Source organism: Chiloscyllium plagiosum, unplaced genomic scaffold (genome assembly GCF_037043375.1).
Source record: "Chiloscyllium plagiosum isolate Xiang-an unplaced genomic scaffold, Cpla_swu_hap1 HiC_scaffold_17, whole genome shotgun sequence".
In the NCBI taxonomy this organism is placed as follows: domain Eukaryota; kingdom Metazoa; phylum Chordata; class Chondrichthyes; order Orectolobiformes; family Hemiscylliidae; genus Chiloscyllium; species Chiloscyllium plagiosum.
Genome location: NW_028270155.1, coordinates 15,424,883 through 15,439,736, shown reverse-complemented (window position 1 = coordinate 15,439,736; position 14,854 = coordinate 15,424,883). Strand labels below are relative to the sequence as shown.

At 44.9% G+C, this 14,854-nt stretch overlaps 1 long non-coding RNA gene across 2 annotated transcripts in view; it reads left to right on the top strand.

Moving 5' to 3' along the window:
* The first annotated feature begins 9,886 nt into the window (after positions 1–9,886).
* The window catches only part of LOC122558664 (uncharacterized), a 67,962-nt gene continuing 62,994 nt past the window's right edge, over positions 9,887–14,854 (top strand). For both annotated transcript variants that reach the window (XR_015759851.1, XR_015759852.1), the window contains exons 1-2: positions 9,887–10,013; positions 13,277–13,365. This is a non-coding gene — a long non-coding RNA (uncharacterized LOC122558664). The remainder of the gene's footprint in view (positions 10,014–13,276; positions 13,366–14,854) is intronic.

The following is a 14,854-nucleotide window of genomic DNA, read 5'->3' as shown; positions in this document are numbered from 1 at the left end:
AAAAAATAACCCTGCCTCAGGTAAATAAGAATGTTGCAATGTTTGGTTATAACCTTCATTTAGCGCATTAAAAACAGGAAATGATCCATTTCACAATCACTTTGATATGCATGATGAGTCTGACAGCATGAGGCAGTACGATAATATATATTAGAAAAAAAGTCTTAATTTTATATAAAGATTAGTCGCACTTCCCAGCCTCCCCCTCCGCAATTTCTAGCTTTTCTAATGCAATGTGTTTTACATGAGTCATTGAGAGCTTAGCTTTTAAGATGGTAGAGTCTAATTTGTTGAAAATGTGTTGCTGGAAAAGCGCAGCAGGTCAAGCAGCATCCAAGGAACAGGAGAATCAACGTTTCGGGCATAAGCCCTTCTTCCTGAAGAAGGGCTTATGCCCGAAACGTTGATTCTCCTGTTCCTTGGATGCTGCCTGACCTGCTGCGCTTTTCCAGCAACATATTTTCAGCTCTGGTCTCCAGCATCTGCAGCCCTTACTTTCTCTCAAAGAGTCTAATTTGTTGACCAGAATGGCTGAACTGAGGAAACTTGAGACTGTGTTCCTCTGTAGCATCTTTGTTCTTCCTCCCTCCAGTTTATTGCTAAGGCTCAGTCTCCAGCAAGGGGACAATTACTCAGCAACAGCCCAATACGTTCTGGGCCGTCGACCTTATTTGGTCACACGGTTACAAAATAAAGGAGATCTGAAATAAAAACAAAACCAAGAGAGAAGTGTTGGAATTCTAAGTGCTGTGAAACTATGCAGCAGTAGTAAGGGAGGTGATGGCTGGGTGGTATTATTAGTAGACTATTAGTCCAGTGACCCAGGCAATGTGGCTGATGAGTCTGATCCGAGAGCAACATCTCTCACCACACGTTCGGCAGGTTTTCCACAGGAAGTCCTTGGCCTTAAGATCGCTCACGTTCCTTGCTCCAGTTCCTTTTCTGTACATCCTGTTGCTGACAGGTATGATCAAAGAATTGTGTCTCTTCAGATAGGTGCATCCTCCAAGTCAGTTTCTTTTAAATGACGATTGACATCTGCATTGCAGTTCTTGAGGGAAGCCTTCAAAGAGTCTTTGATATGCTTGCTTTGTCCTCCTCTCGTTTGAATACCATCTTTGTGTTGGGTGAATGCAATTTGCTTCGGCAATCGGAACTCAGGCATCCTAAGCCCAACAGAACTGTTTCCACATGATCATGATCTCAAAGCCGATGCTATTGGCTGCATTCCAATATTTATTTGTTCGATCCCGCTATTTCACGTAGACCTCAAGTAGATTGTTACCTTTGAGAATTTATTAATTTGAAACTTAACTCCTCAGACCTCCTCAGTAGAATCTCATTTCTGATTCTATCTGTTGTTTGTTCTTACAAGGAGCACTCTCCCACTCCTGCCATGAGAAGATGTCCTCAGTCCTGACACTAGGCAGGTAAAAGAACCATCAGTGCTCTTGATCCTGGTGCTGGACAATGGTATCTATTCCCTTGATTATACTGTTTCTTTACATTCCTTTTCAATCCCTTCACTTAAATTACCTCTTATACCATGCTGCCTTGGTCTATTTGCTCATCATTCTTGCAGATCTTGCCCTCAACCAGAGCTGGCAAGAATCTTATACATTTGGCATAAAGGCTGAGGTTCCTCCAGCACAGAATCTGAAGAGCAGGGCTTAAGTAGTGAGGTCAGGACAACGGGTTTTGATTCATTTGGGAATCAGTCCTGGGCAATGAGGATATTGTTTCATTGGTCAGACTTAACTATGTGATCTGCCTGTATTGCTCGCGAGACAAAGCTTTTCACTGTGCCTCGGCACACGTGACAATAAATTCAATTCAATTCAATTCAATTTAAACAGGACTGAGGTCCGTTGTTCTGGCAAATGGGTAAATGAGAATTGTAGAAACTATAGAGCTATACATTTTTAACAATGGGGTAGACTGTCAAGAATAACGAAACTTCTCAATCTAAATTGAAAAGAAAATTAAGGACAGTCCATCAAATTGGGACAGAAAATGACAAAGACCTTTAAACAGTAATAGAGCACAACTGAATAAGGTCAACTCCAAGAAAATGGTAATGCAGTAAAATTCAAGATGCTTTAAGAAATAGTAAAAGGTAGATAATTGTTTTACCTTTTACCTGTTAGGCTTCCGAATAGTAGCATTCTTTTTTACAGAATACCTAATAAAAGCTAAGAAGAGCTTGTAACAAAGGCAATACAGTAATTGTGAGGAACCTTAAAACTGGATGAAGACTTTACAGTAGCAGTTGGGGAGATACTAAAAGAGTATTTTGCAAAGAAGAAGGATATGGAAGCTGAGAACTTGGGGAAATAAATAGTGAGAGCTTGTAAAATGTCCATATTACAGAGAAGGAAGTGTTGGATGTCTTAAAGTGCATAAAGGTGGATAAACCCCTGGGACCTGATCAGGCATATCCTAGAACTCTGTGGGAAGCCAGGGCAGTGATTGCTGGGCCTCTTGCTGAGATATTTGTATCACTGATAGCCAGAGGTGAGGTGCTGGAAGACTTGAGATTGGCTAACAAGGTGCCACTATTTAAGAAAGATGGTAAGGAAAAGCCAGGGATCATAGACTGTTGAGCCTAATGCCAATGATGGGCAAGTTGTTAGAGTGGATCCTGACATTACATGTATTTGGAAAGGCAAGAACTGATTAGAGATAGTCAACATGGCTTTGTGCGCAGGAAATCGTCTTACTAACTTTACTTGAGTTTTCTGAAGAAGTAACAAAGACGATTGGTGAGGGCAGAGTGGTAGGCGTGATCTATATGCCTTCAATAAGGCATTCAACAAGGTTGAATAAGGTTTCCCATGGTAGACTGGTTAGCAAGGTTAGACCTCATGGAAGTTGAAACTTTATTGCTGGAACAGCACAGCAGGTCAGGCAGCATCCAGGGAACAGGAGATTCGACGTTTCGGGCACAGGCCCTTCTTCAGGAATGAGCAGAGAGTGTTCAGCAGGAGAAGATAAAAGGTAGGGAGGAGGGACTTGGAGGAGGGGCGTTGCAAATGTGATAGGTGGAAAGAGGTCAAGGTGAGGGTGATAGGTCGGAGTAGGATGGAGGCGGAGAGGTCAAGAAGAAGACTGCAGGTCAGGAAGGCGGTGCCGGGCTGGAGGGATCCGGCTGAGACAAGGTGGGGGGAGGGGGGATGAAGAAACTGGTGAAGTCCAAGTTCATCCCCTGCGGTTGGAGGGTTCCCAGTCGGAAGATAAGACGCTCCTCCTCCGACCGTCGGGTTGTTGTGGTTTGGCGGTGGATGAGTCCAATGACCTGCATATCCTCGGTGGAGTGGGAGGGGGAGTTGAAATGCTGTGCTACAGGTTGGTTGGGTTGGTTCGTCCGGGTGGCCCAGAGGTGCTCTCTGAATCGCTCCGCAAGTAGGCGGCCTGTCTCCCCAATATAGAGGAGGCCACACCGGCTGCAGCGGATGCAGTAGATGATGTGGGTGGAGGTGCAGGTGAATCTGTGGCGGATATGGAAGTTTCCTTTGGGGCCTTGGAGAGAAGTGAGGGGGGAGGTGTGGGCGCAAGTGTTGCACCTCCTGCGGTTGCAAGGGAAGGTGCCGGGAGTGGAGGTTGGGTCGGTGGGGGGTGTGGATCTGACAAGGGAGTCGCGGAGGGAGTGGTCTCTACGGAAAGCTGATAGGGGAGGGGAGGGAAATATATCCTTGGTGCTGGGGTCTGTTTGGAGGTGGCGGAAGTGACGGCGGATGATGCGCTGTACATGGAGATTGGTGGGGTGGTAGGTGAGGACCAGTGGGGTTCTGTCCTGGTGGCGGTTGGAGGGGTGGGGCTCAAGGGCAGAGGAGCGGGAAGTGGAGGAGATGCGGTGGAGGGCACCGTCGACCACGTCGGGGGGGAAATTGCGGTCCTTGAAGAAGGAGGTCATCTGTGTTGTACGTATTTTGAACTGGTCCTCCTGGGAGCAGATGCGGCGGAGACGAAGGAATTGGGAGAATGGGATGGCGTTTTTACAGGGGGCAGTATGGGAGGAGGTGTAGTCCAGGTAGCTGTGGGAGTCGGTTGGTTTGTAGTAGATGTCCGTGTTGATTCGGTCGCCTGAGATAGAAACAGAAAGGTCTAGGAAGGGGAGGGAGGAGTCCGAGACTGTCCAGGTGAATTTGAGGTTGGGGTGGAAGGTGTTAGTGTAGTGGATGAACTGTTCAACCTCCTCGTGGGAGCACGAGGTAGCGCCGATACAGTCATCAATATAGCGAAGGAAAAGATGGGGGGTGGGGCCAGTGTAGTTGCGGAAGATGGATTGTTCCACATACCCTACGAAGAGGCAGGCATAGCTGGGGCCCATGCGGGTGCCCATGGCTACTCCTTTTGTTTGGAGAAAGTGGGAGGATTGGAAAGAAAAGTTGTTCAGGGTGAGGACCAGTTCGGTCAGTCGAAGGAGGGTGTCGGTGGAAGGGTACTGGGTGGTACGGCGGGAAAGGAAGAAGCGGAGTGCTTTGAGTCCTTCGTGATGGGGGATGGAGGTGTACAGGGACTGGATGTCCATGGTGAAGATGAGGCGTTGGGGACCGGGGAAGCGGAAATCCTGGAGGAGGTGGAGGGCGTGGGTGGTGTCACGAACGTAGGTGGGGAGTTCTTGGACTAATGGGGACAGGACCGTGTCGAGGTATGCCGAGATGAGTTCAGTTGGGCAGGAGCAGGCTGAGACGATGGGTCGTCCGGGGCAGTCAGGTTTGTGGATTTTGGGCAGGAGGTAGAAACGGGCGGTGCGGGGTTGTGGGACTATGAGGTTGGAGGCGGTGGATGGGAGGTCCCCTGAGGTGATGAGGTTATGGATGGTCTGGGAGATGATGGTTTGGTGGTGGGGGGTGGGGTCATGGTCAAGGGGACGGTAGGAGGAGGTATCTGCGAGCTGGCGTTTGGCCTCAGCGGTGTAGAGGTCAGTGCGCCAAACTACTACTGCGCCTCCCTTGTCAGCTGGTTTGATGGTGAGGTTGGGGTTGGAACGGAGGGAGTGGAGGGCTGCGCATTCCGAGGGTGAGAGGTTGGAGTGGGTGGGAGGGGTGGGGGAGTTCAGGTAGCGGTTAATATCGCGGCGGCAGTTTGCTATGAAGAGGTCGAGGGCAGGTAGGAGGCCAGCACGGGGTGTCCAGGTGGACGGGGTGTGTTGGAGGTGGGAGAAGGGGTCGTCAGAGGGTGGGCGAGAGTCTTGATTGAAGAAGAAGGCGCGGAGGCGAAGGCGGCGGAAGAATTGTTCGATGTCACTCCGTGTATTGAATTCATTGACCCGAGAACGTGTGGGAACGAAGGTGAGACCTCTGCTGAGGACTGATCTTTCATCCTCAGAGAGGGGCAAGTCTGGAGGGATGGTGAACACACGGCAGGGCGGTGAGCTAGGACCTGGTGTGGGACTGGAGCTGGATGTGGGGGCGGGGTTAGGCCTGGGGGCGGGGACAGAGGTCGGCGTGGGGGCGGAGTTGGACATGGTGATGGACACCGGCGGGGGGGCGGGGTTAGGCGCGGTGACGGAACTCGGCCGGGGGGCGGAGTTAGGCGTGGTGGCGGAACGTGGCGGGGTTAGGCGTGGTGACGGAACGCGGCGGGGGGGCGGGGTTAGGCGCGGTGACGGATCGTAGCGGGGGGGCGGGGTTAGGTGTGGTGACGGAACGCGGCGGGGGGGCGGGGTTAGGCGCGGTGACGGAACGTGGCGGGGGGGCAGGGTTAGGCGCGGTGACGGATCGTAGCGGGGGGGCGGGTTTAGGCGTGGTGACGGAACGCGGCGGGGGGGCGGAGACACATGCGGCGATGTGGTCCAAATGTAGATTGCTGACGTCACTGGGGGCGGAAGTAGCTGCGGCGACCACGGAGACAGAGTTCTTCCCCATAGCCGCGGAGGTCGCCAATCTGTTGGCGATTGTCTTCATGACGATCGCAGAGCAGGTTGTCTGTGCGGCGATCCCGGAGGCGGTTGTTTGGGCCGCGATCATGAAGGTTGCGAGGTCGGTGGGGGCGGAAGTGACGTCATCGTCGGCGGCGTCTGCGGCTATTGCCGCGGGCGCTGTAGCGGCCGCGTGTGTAATGGCGCCGGACTGGTTTCGGAGGCCGATGGAAGTTTCTGGAACGGTTGAGGAATCCGGAGTTTGGGGGTAAGTGCATGAAAGTTTTTGGTACTTACTGCCTTTAATTTCCGAAATGGCTAGAAAGAACTGTTTGTTCAGTCTATGGATTCTTCTGTAAATGAAGAACAGTAGAGGTCCTTTACAGGTCTGTGAGAGAGTTGTCCTGAGCTGGGGTAGGTCGAGTTGCAGGGAATGTAGGTACCGGCGCATGGCTGCAAGCGTGGAGTGGAGGATCCGGAGGGAGGTCCGTTGCTGGAGGCTGCGGATTTGTTGCAGGTACTGGTAGTCCTGGTTGGGTCCAAATTGTGTTGGTCGGAAGGTGATCTGGAGTCCATGGGGGATCAGTCGGTTCCGTAGGCAGGCGCTGAGAAAGGAGATATGGCTGTGGTAACGAGTCTGCTTCAGAATGTGGCTGAAGAGCTTCTGTGCAGAGGAGATGACCTGGGGTGTGCAGTGAGAGAGGGACTCACTGAAATCTTTGTAGAGAGAGGCAGAGAGCTTCTCCAAGGAAGGCATCCTTGTAAGAATACAGGAAGATCAACCATTTGGAGGTAGGAGACAGAGGATGATAGTGGAGGGTTGTTTTTCAGACTGGAGGCCTGTGAACAGTTGAGTGCTACAATGATCGGTGGTGGGTCCACTGCTTTTCATCATTTATATAAATGGTCTGGATCTGAACATAGGAGGAATGGTTAGTAAGTTTCAGATGACACCAAAATTTGAGGTGTACTGGACAGCGAAGAAGGTTACCTCAGATTACAACAGGTCCTTGATCAGATGGCCCAGTGAGCTGAGGAATGGCAGATGGAGTTTAATTTAGGTAAATGTGAGATGTTGAATTTTGGAAAGTCAAAGCAGGACAGAACTTAAACACTTAATGGTAAGGTCCTGGGGAGTGTTACTGAACAAAGTGATCTTGGAGTGCAGGTTCATATTTCCCTGAAAGTAGAGTTGCAGGTGAACAGGTTAGTGAAGAAAGCATTTGGTATACTTGCCTTTATTCATCAGTACATCGAGTATAGGAGTTGGGAGGTCATGTTGCAGCCGTAGAAGACATTGGTTAGGCCACTTTTGGCATAATGCATTCAATTCTGGCCTCCCTGCTATGGGAAGGATGTTGTGAAACTTGAGAGGGTTCAGAAAAGATTTACAATGATATTGTCAGCATTGGAGAGTTTGAGCTATAGGGAGAGGCTATACAGGCTGGGGCTGTTTTCCCTGGAGCATTAGAGGCTGAGGGGTGACCTTATAGAAGTTCATAAAATTATGAGGAGCATAGATAGGGTGAATAGTCAATGTCTTTTCCCCAGGGAAGAGGAGTCCAAAACTAGAAGGCACAAGTTTAAAGTGAGAGGGGAAAGATTTAAAAGGGATCTAAAAGGCAACTTTTTCATGAAGACAGTGGTGAGTGTATAGAATGAGCTGCCAGGGGAAGTTATGGAGGCTGGTACAATTACTGCATTTAAAAGGCAACTGGATGGATATATGATTAGGAAGGGTTTAGAGGCATTTGGGTCAAATGTTGGCAAATGGGACTAGATTAATTTAGGATATCTGGTCGGCATGGACGAGTTGGACTGAAGGGTCTGTTTCCATACTACACAGCTCTATGGCTCTATTATTAGAAAAATAAACTAGTAAATGTAATTTGTAGAAGAAGTTCATGGAATACATTCAAGATAGTTTCTTGGAACTCTGCTTCATGGAGCCAAATGACCCGCTTTAATCTTCAGCATTTATTGCTTTCAACTAGGGAAGTGACTGTGTTAGATCTTGTGCAATGGGATGGTGTTAAATAGTAATCCCATCTGAGACTATTCCATTGAAAATGATTATATATTGTACAATTTCACATTAACTTTGAAAGTCAAATATATGCAATGAGAGTATTAAAGTTAAATGAGGCCAACTTAGTAGATATGAGAGAAAAATCACCTATGGTAGACTGAGTAATCAGATTAAAAGTTGTGATGGTAATTAAGCAATATAGTACATCTTAGGAAATATTTAATAATTCCAAACAAGCATAAAAGAAACATAGTCTATTGGTCACTAACTGAAGAGCTTAAAAATAGTATTGGATTAAAAAAGGGGTGTTATTGATCAAAATGTCCAGTAACTCTTACCCCTCCCTGATGTTCACCCTCCACACAAATGCCTGCAACTCATGATTCAATTCAATGTCTGAGAGGTGATTTGGTTGCACTCCCTCAGTTCTGGTATCATCCTTGTAAACTTTTTTGGCTCATTCTCCAGTGATTCTATATCATTTTTTGGTGATACATAGCACAGAACAGTGCGTAGTGTTATAGTTTTGTTCTTTAACCAGAGTCAATGCAGTGTTGTGGCCTGACATATTCTTCAGTATTCTTGCACTTCTTAGTGCAAATCATTGATGCTAACAGATACAAGATAGTGGTAAAACTCAGTGTTAGAATGATTGTGACACTAACTCATACCCTTCAGCACCAGAATGAAGTTATTCATGCACAGTACAACCAAGTGAGTCAACCCCTCACTTTCCATTCCTAAAACTGCACCAATAGAATTATAGGAATTATTGATTGTCCGACACTTCAGATCATAAAAATAGAAAAAGTAACTGAGTGGCTTATGTGAGGCCAATTTGGAAGCATAAATGTTTTTCATAATTCTATCTATTGTTGAATGAAAGAAGGCAAATCAAATACAATCTTTGATTGAGGATGTGAGGGGTTAAAGGCCTGTTGGTGAAAGTGAGGACTGCAGATGCTGGAGATCAGAGCTGAAAATGTATTGCTGGAAAAGCACAGCAGGTCAGGCAGCATCCAAGGAGCAGGAGAATCGACGTTTTGGGCATGAGCCCTTCTTCAGGAATGAGGAGAATGTGCCAAGCAGGCTAAGATAAAAGGTAGGGAGGAGGGACTTGGGGGAAGGGTGTTGGAAATGTGATAGGTGGAAGGAGGTTAAGATGAGGGTGATAGGCCGGAGTGGGGGTGGGGGCTGTTGATCTGGTCTGTTGATCTGGGATAAACATCCTCACTTACTTATCACATTGGATTTGATGTGATGAAGTTGGTGCAGCTGTGAAAATATCAGCACAGTGTTAATGACTACTTTTATACCAGCCCTTTATCTGCCTGTGTGGGTTGGAATCTTTTGTGCATTACTCACTTGTTTGCAGATTCACAGTCTGCAGGTTGGCAATTTAGGCCTTCCACTCCATTCTTGGGTAAAAAGACAATGAACTCTCCTAATTGAGAATGGAGTCATACCATCATACAGCATGAAAACAGATCCTCTAGTCCAAATGATCCAAAATTACCATTTACACCAATCTGACCCAGTCCCATTTGCCAGCCTTTTGCCCGTATCGTTGTAAAAAGCTTTCTTTTCATATACCTATCCTGATGTCTTTTAAATGCTGTAATTGTACGGCTGCCATCACTTTCCCTGGTAGATCGTTCCAGGCACCCATGACCCCACCATAGGAAAAAGACATTGCCAATGACCCTATCCATGTCCCACGTGGGGGAGTCCAAAATTAGAGGACATAAGTTTAAGGTGAATGGGAAAAGATTTAAAAAGGAGCTGAGGGGTAACAGTTTCATGCAGAGTGAAGTGTGTAGTCAAACCATTTGAGATTAACACTTTGAAGATTAGAATGGGGGTGATTGCAGCAGAATAAAATTCAGATCAATATGTAACACAAAACATAGTGTTATCAACTTGAAGTTAAACATTGACTTGATCTGACCATAATTCAGAACAGCCTAATGAAAATACTTTCCACTCAGTTGCATGCCATTGTAGACTCAAAACAATTTTCTCTGTCCTGTAGGTAAATCTCAAGAGGACCTGGTATCAAACATCAGCCAGAAATGGAAATGTCATTGGAGTAAAAAATCTACTTTATAAAATCTATACAAGGTAAACTTCTTTCTGATTAGTTGCATGAATGGAAATTTAAAAGGACAGTAATCTCGAAATTCTTTAATATTCTACTTTTCTGATTTAAGCACGTGAGTTCTCGTTATATTGGTGTCAAGTTGCATCTTCCAACTGCAACAGCAACAATGTGTATTTAGATAGTGCCTGTAACATAGTTAGAGTCCAAAGCACTTCACAGGAACAGAAATAGATAACAACTGATATCAAGTTATATTAGGAGATATTAGATCAGGTGACCAAAAACTTTGTCAAAAAAATACATTTTAGGAATTGTCTTGTAAAAAGATAGTGAGGTTGAGAGGCAGGGAGATTTGGAGAAGGAATTACAGAGTTGAGGGCTTAAGCACTGAAAGGGGCAGTTGTTAATGATAGAGTAGTGAAAATTGACAATGTGCAAGACTGAATGAGCACAGAGTTCTTGGGGGATTGTAAAAGTTAAAGCTCACCTGTTGCAAGGTCTTCCATTTCACTAATGTGCATGAGGGAGTGATTTAATCTCTTTAATCATTCAGACCAAATGAAAGTCAGGTTTCTTTTTTCAAATTTTTCTTATACATGCATGGGAGGTATACCTGTCAAAGATAGTGTACAACTCAAATCTTTGCCACAAAAACAATGGTTTTATACAATTTTTACACATTACAAATTTCTAATTAACTGGTTACACTTTTATTCACCCATATCTCGAACTAGGGGATACAGTCTGAGAATTACAGCCAGACCTTCAGGTCAGATGTTAGGAAGCACTTTTACACACAAAGGACAGTAGATATTTGGAACTCTCTTCCACAAATGGCATTGGATGCTGAATCAGTTGTTCATTTTAAATCTGAGATTGAAAACACTTTATTAAGCAAAGGTATTGAGGAATATGGGGCAAGGGAATAGGGCAACACTGTGGCTCAGTGGTTAGCACTGCTGCCTCACAGCGCCAGGGACCTGGGTTCAAATCCTGCCTTGCGTGACTGTCTGTGTGCAGTTTGCACTTTCTCCCTGTGTCTGTGTGGGTTTCCTCCGGGTACTCCGGTTTTCTCCCACAATCCAAAGACGTGCAGGTCAGGTGAGTTGGCTATGCTGAATTGCCCATAGTGTTCGGTGCATTAGTCAGGGGTAAATACAAGATTGGGGAATGGGTCTGGGTGGGCTACTCTTTGGAGGGTCAGTGTGGACTTGTTGGGCTGAAGGACCTGTTTTCATACTGTAGGGAATCTAATCAAAGGCAAGTATATGAAATTAGGCAAAAGATTAGCTATGATCTCATTGAACGGTGGAGCTGCCTGAATGGCCTACTTCTCACCCTTCATTCTTGTGTTCCTATCATACTGCTTCCCTCTATGTTGCATAAGCTTCAGGATACCACATTGAGCTTCCACTGAATGAGAACCTTCAAACAATAAGGAAGACATGGGTGATATGATAGTGTCCCGAGAGAAGTGATTCCAGCCTCTAGCCAGGTTATGCATGTTGCATTTGCTAAGTCCACCCCACCTACTGTGTTAACAGTAAAATTATCAAGACTTTCCAGTTAATCCACATTTCAATAGATTATTTTCCTGAAGACAACATTGATGTAACATGTCACCTGACATTTCAAAGGTCACTAGTTGCTACAGAAACATTTGACACACCAAGGTCTTGTCAAGCCATAGAATTACACCACACAGAATGTAATCATCCATCCCATTGCACTGGAGCCAGCTATTTGTAAGAAATAATCAATTAACCCCAATCTCCAGGTTACTTCTCATAGGTCTGCAATTTTTGAGTGTTTTTCCAATTCAAGATTCTTTTGAATCTACTTCCTTTCATGAAGTTATTTACATCATAAAGAATGCTTTTCCTTGATGGTTATTTTGAAACATCTTAAATTGCACAACACCAGGTTATAGTCCAACAGGTTAAATAATTTTTAATTTTTTATTAATTTAATAATAATTTTTAACTTTGTACACCCCAGTCCAACACCGGCATCTCCAAATCATATCTTAAATTGGTGTCTTTTGGTTCCCAAACATTCTCTCAGTGGAAAATCCCTTGTAGGATTTACAATTTTACTAGTCCCACACAAAAGCTTGCCACTGAATTAGCATCCAGGCAGAAGACCAAAGCATCTTTCCTTGTTGACTTATACATAATCTAAAATCTAGTCCACTACTGCTCTTAATTTAATCACAAGTAGATGATGTAGGCTCCTGTGATTCATGTGATTAATGACCAAGAAATGTTTTGGCCTGACAAGGCTCAGCTCCAGATGAGAAAAAAAGAAATTCAATTTTACTTTTCAGGCAGTTAAGTTAACTCATTTGCATTTCTGAGGAAACGAGGAAACAGAACGTTGTTCTCATGAATACTGAATCAATGATTTACTCTGATGTGTCTTGTGCTTCTCAATGAAACCCAAAATCAATTTTTGTATGAGTTTGCCTATAGCTCTTCTGATCCACTGCCCATTTCCCATTAGGTTGAGACCTGTTTCCTTCTCCATTCTCCCAACGACTGCAGTCAGAACGCCGAGATCACATGTTTCTGTTGATTTAACTCAAGTTGCACACTTAAAGAAGGACCCTACTTCCTCCTCCCAGTGTACAACTTGAAAGTTAACATCAGGATATGGAGGCAGAAGAGTCGGATCAGAAATGCCAGTAATAGAGTCATAGAGTCATAGAACTGTACAGCATGGAAATAGACTCTTCGGTCCAACTCATCCATGCCGTCCAGATATCCTAAATTACTCTAGTCACTTTTGGCAGCATTTGGCCCATATCCCACTAAACCCTTCCTATTTATACACCCATCCAGATGTCTTTTAAATGTCGCAATACTACCAGCTTCCACCACCTCCTTTGGCAGCTCATTCCATGTACACACCACCCTCTGTGTGAAAAGGTTGTCCTTTAGGTCCTTTTAAATCTTTCTCCTCTCATCCTAAAACTATGCCCTCTAGCTTTAGACTCATGGTACCGTGGGAAAAAGACCTTTGCCATTCACCTTATCCATGCCTCTCTGATTTTATAAACCTATATAAGGTCACCCCTCAGCCTTCAATGCTATGTTACAGAGAAAACAAAATCCTTATCATTATTTATGGCGCTTAACAATTTAAAGATAAATTTACATCAATGTTATTATGGCATTAATCATTGCATCATGTCTATTATCTTTCTTCCAGTGGAAATTCATCAAATCCAATTAGTTGCTTGTGAAGACTTACTCTTTGAAATCATTCTCATTATTGCTTTCAGAATCCCCTTCAGCACATCAATGACAGTTTGAAGACAACAAACCCAGAACCCAACAATTTAAGAAATACATGAGCAATAAACTAAAGAAGGTAAGACCAAACTTGTTTTGACTGAAATCAAATGTTTTTGAGATACATTCCAGTATTTGATTAATTCAATGCATAATCTTAAACTGGTTTGATGTAGGATCCAGGAACTCAGTGGAAACCTTTTCATGACCATTAGATACTGCATAAAACATTTGTGATATATTCACCAATTTTGTGGCAATATCATTTCATTCTTTCAGCTTAAATATATCAATTTTGTGTGGGCCAAACTGACCTGATTTTGGAGTCCTGGGGTAAAACTCTATAAATATTCACTTTTGATGATGTGGCAATTCTCCTCAATGTTAAGCCCAATGCTGATGCAGTGTATTAAACTTAACCATAAAATGATAACTGTGGTGTGTACTGTAGATGCATGACAAATGTGGGGCCACGCTTTTACTGTAAAAGAGGCAGCTTAACATTTGGTTCAATTTGGATTGGGTAGTGAAACAGGCGATCAGGAGATCCAACAGCTATTGAATCACAAATGCAAGGCATTCTGGTATTACAAGCATCATCAAAATGGAGAAAAGAAATCAGGCAAATGAAGGCTGAAATCCAATGAAAAACCTATCATCTAAAGGATGCTCTAATGGTGGAAAGCGTGTAGGAAATCCAGACATTTACTGATGGCCATGATATGGATGGCTATAGACACCTAAGATGATACAAAGTCCAAGCATCCAAACATCTACCCCATTTGTAAATTAAGAATAGAATGGTGGTCATCAAGGATAGTAAGCACTCGTTGGAAAGACCGTTTTGAGGATTCCTCATTAGAAACTTAGTCCTCAATGTAACTGCTGTCAACATAATCATACAGTATGTTGCCCACCACCATCTTGCAGGGGCAGCATGGTGGCTGCCTAACCGCGCCAGGCACCCAGGTTTGATTCCAGCCTCAGGTGGCTGCCTGTGTGGAGTTTGTACATTCTCCGTGTCTTTGTAGTTTTCCCCCGGGTGCTGTGGTTTCCTCACACAATCCAAAGATGTGCAGGTTAGGTGAATTGGCCGTGGTAGATTGCCCATAGTGTTCAGGGATGTGTAGGTTAGATGCATTAGTCAGGGGTAAATGTAGAGCAGTAGGGGAATGGGTCTGGGTGAGTTACGCTTTGGAGGGTCAGTGTCGACTTGTTGGGCTGAAGGGCCTGTTTTCATGCTGTAGGGACTCTATGATTCTATCTCAGCACAAACCCAGCTGGACTTGAAGTTGAAAAGAACATCTGACACCTGAGAACCAACAAGGCTGCCAATGTAGACAAAATCCTAGCCAAAATATAACAATGCATTAGAGAAACACTCCTGGCTTGTGCAGATAACTTCATTTCCCTCATCTGTAAGAAAGAGGATATGCCAGAGGGTCTTTGTGACACCCTAATGCAACCATCTTTAAGAAGGGAGATAAGACCAATTGTGGTATATACAGAGGTGGCCTCCTTCCTATCACCAAAAGTGAAGCCATTGCAAGAATCCTCCTTAATCAATA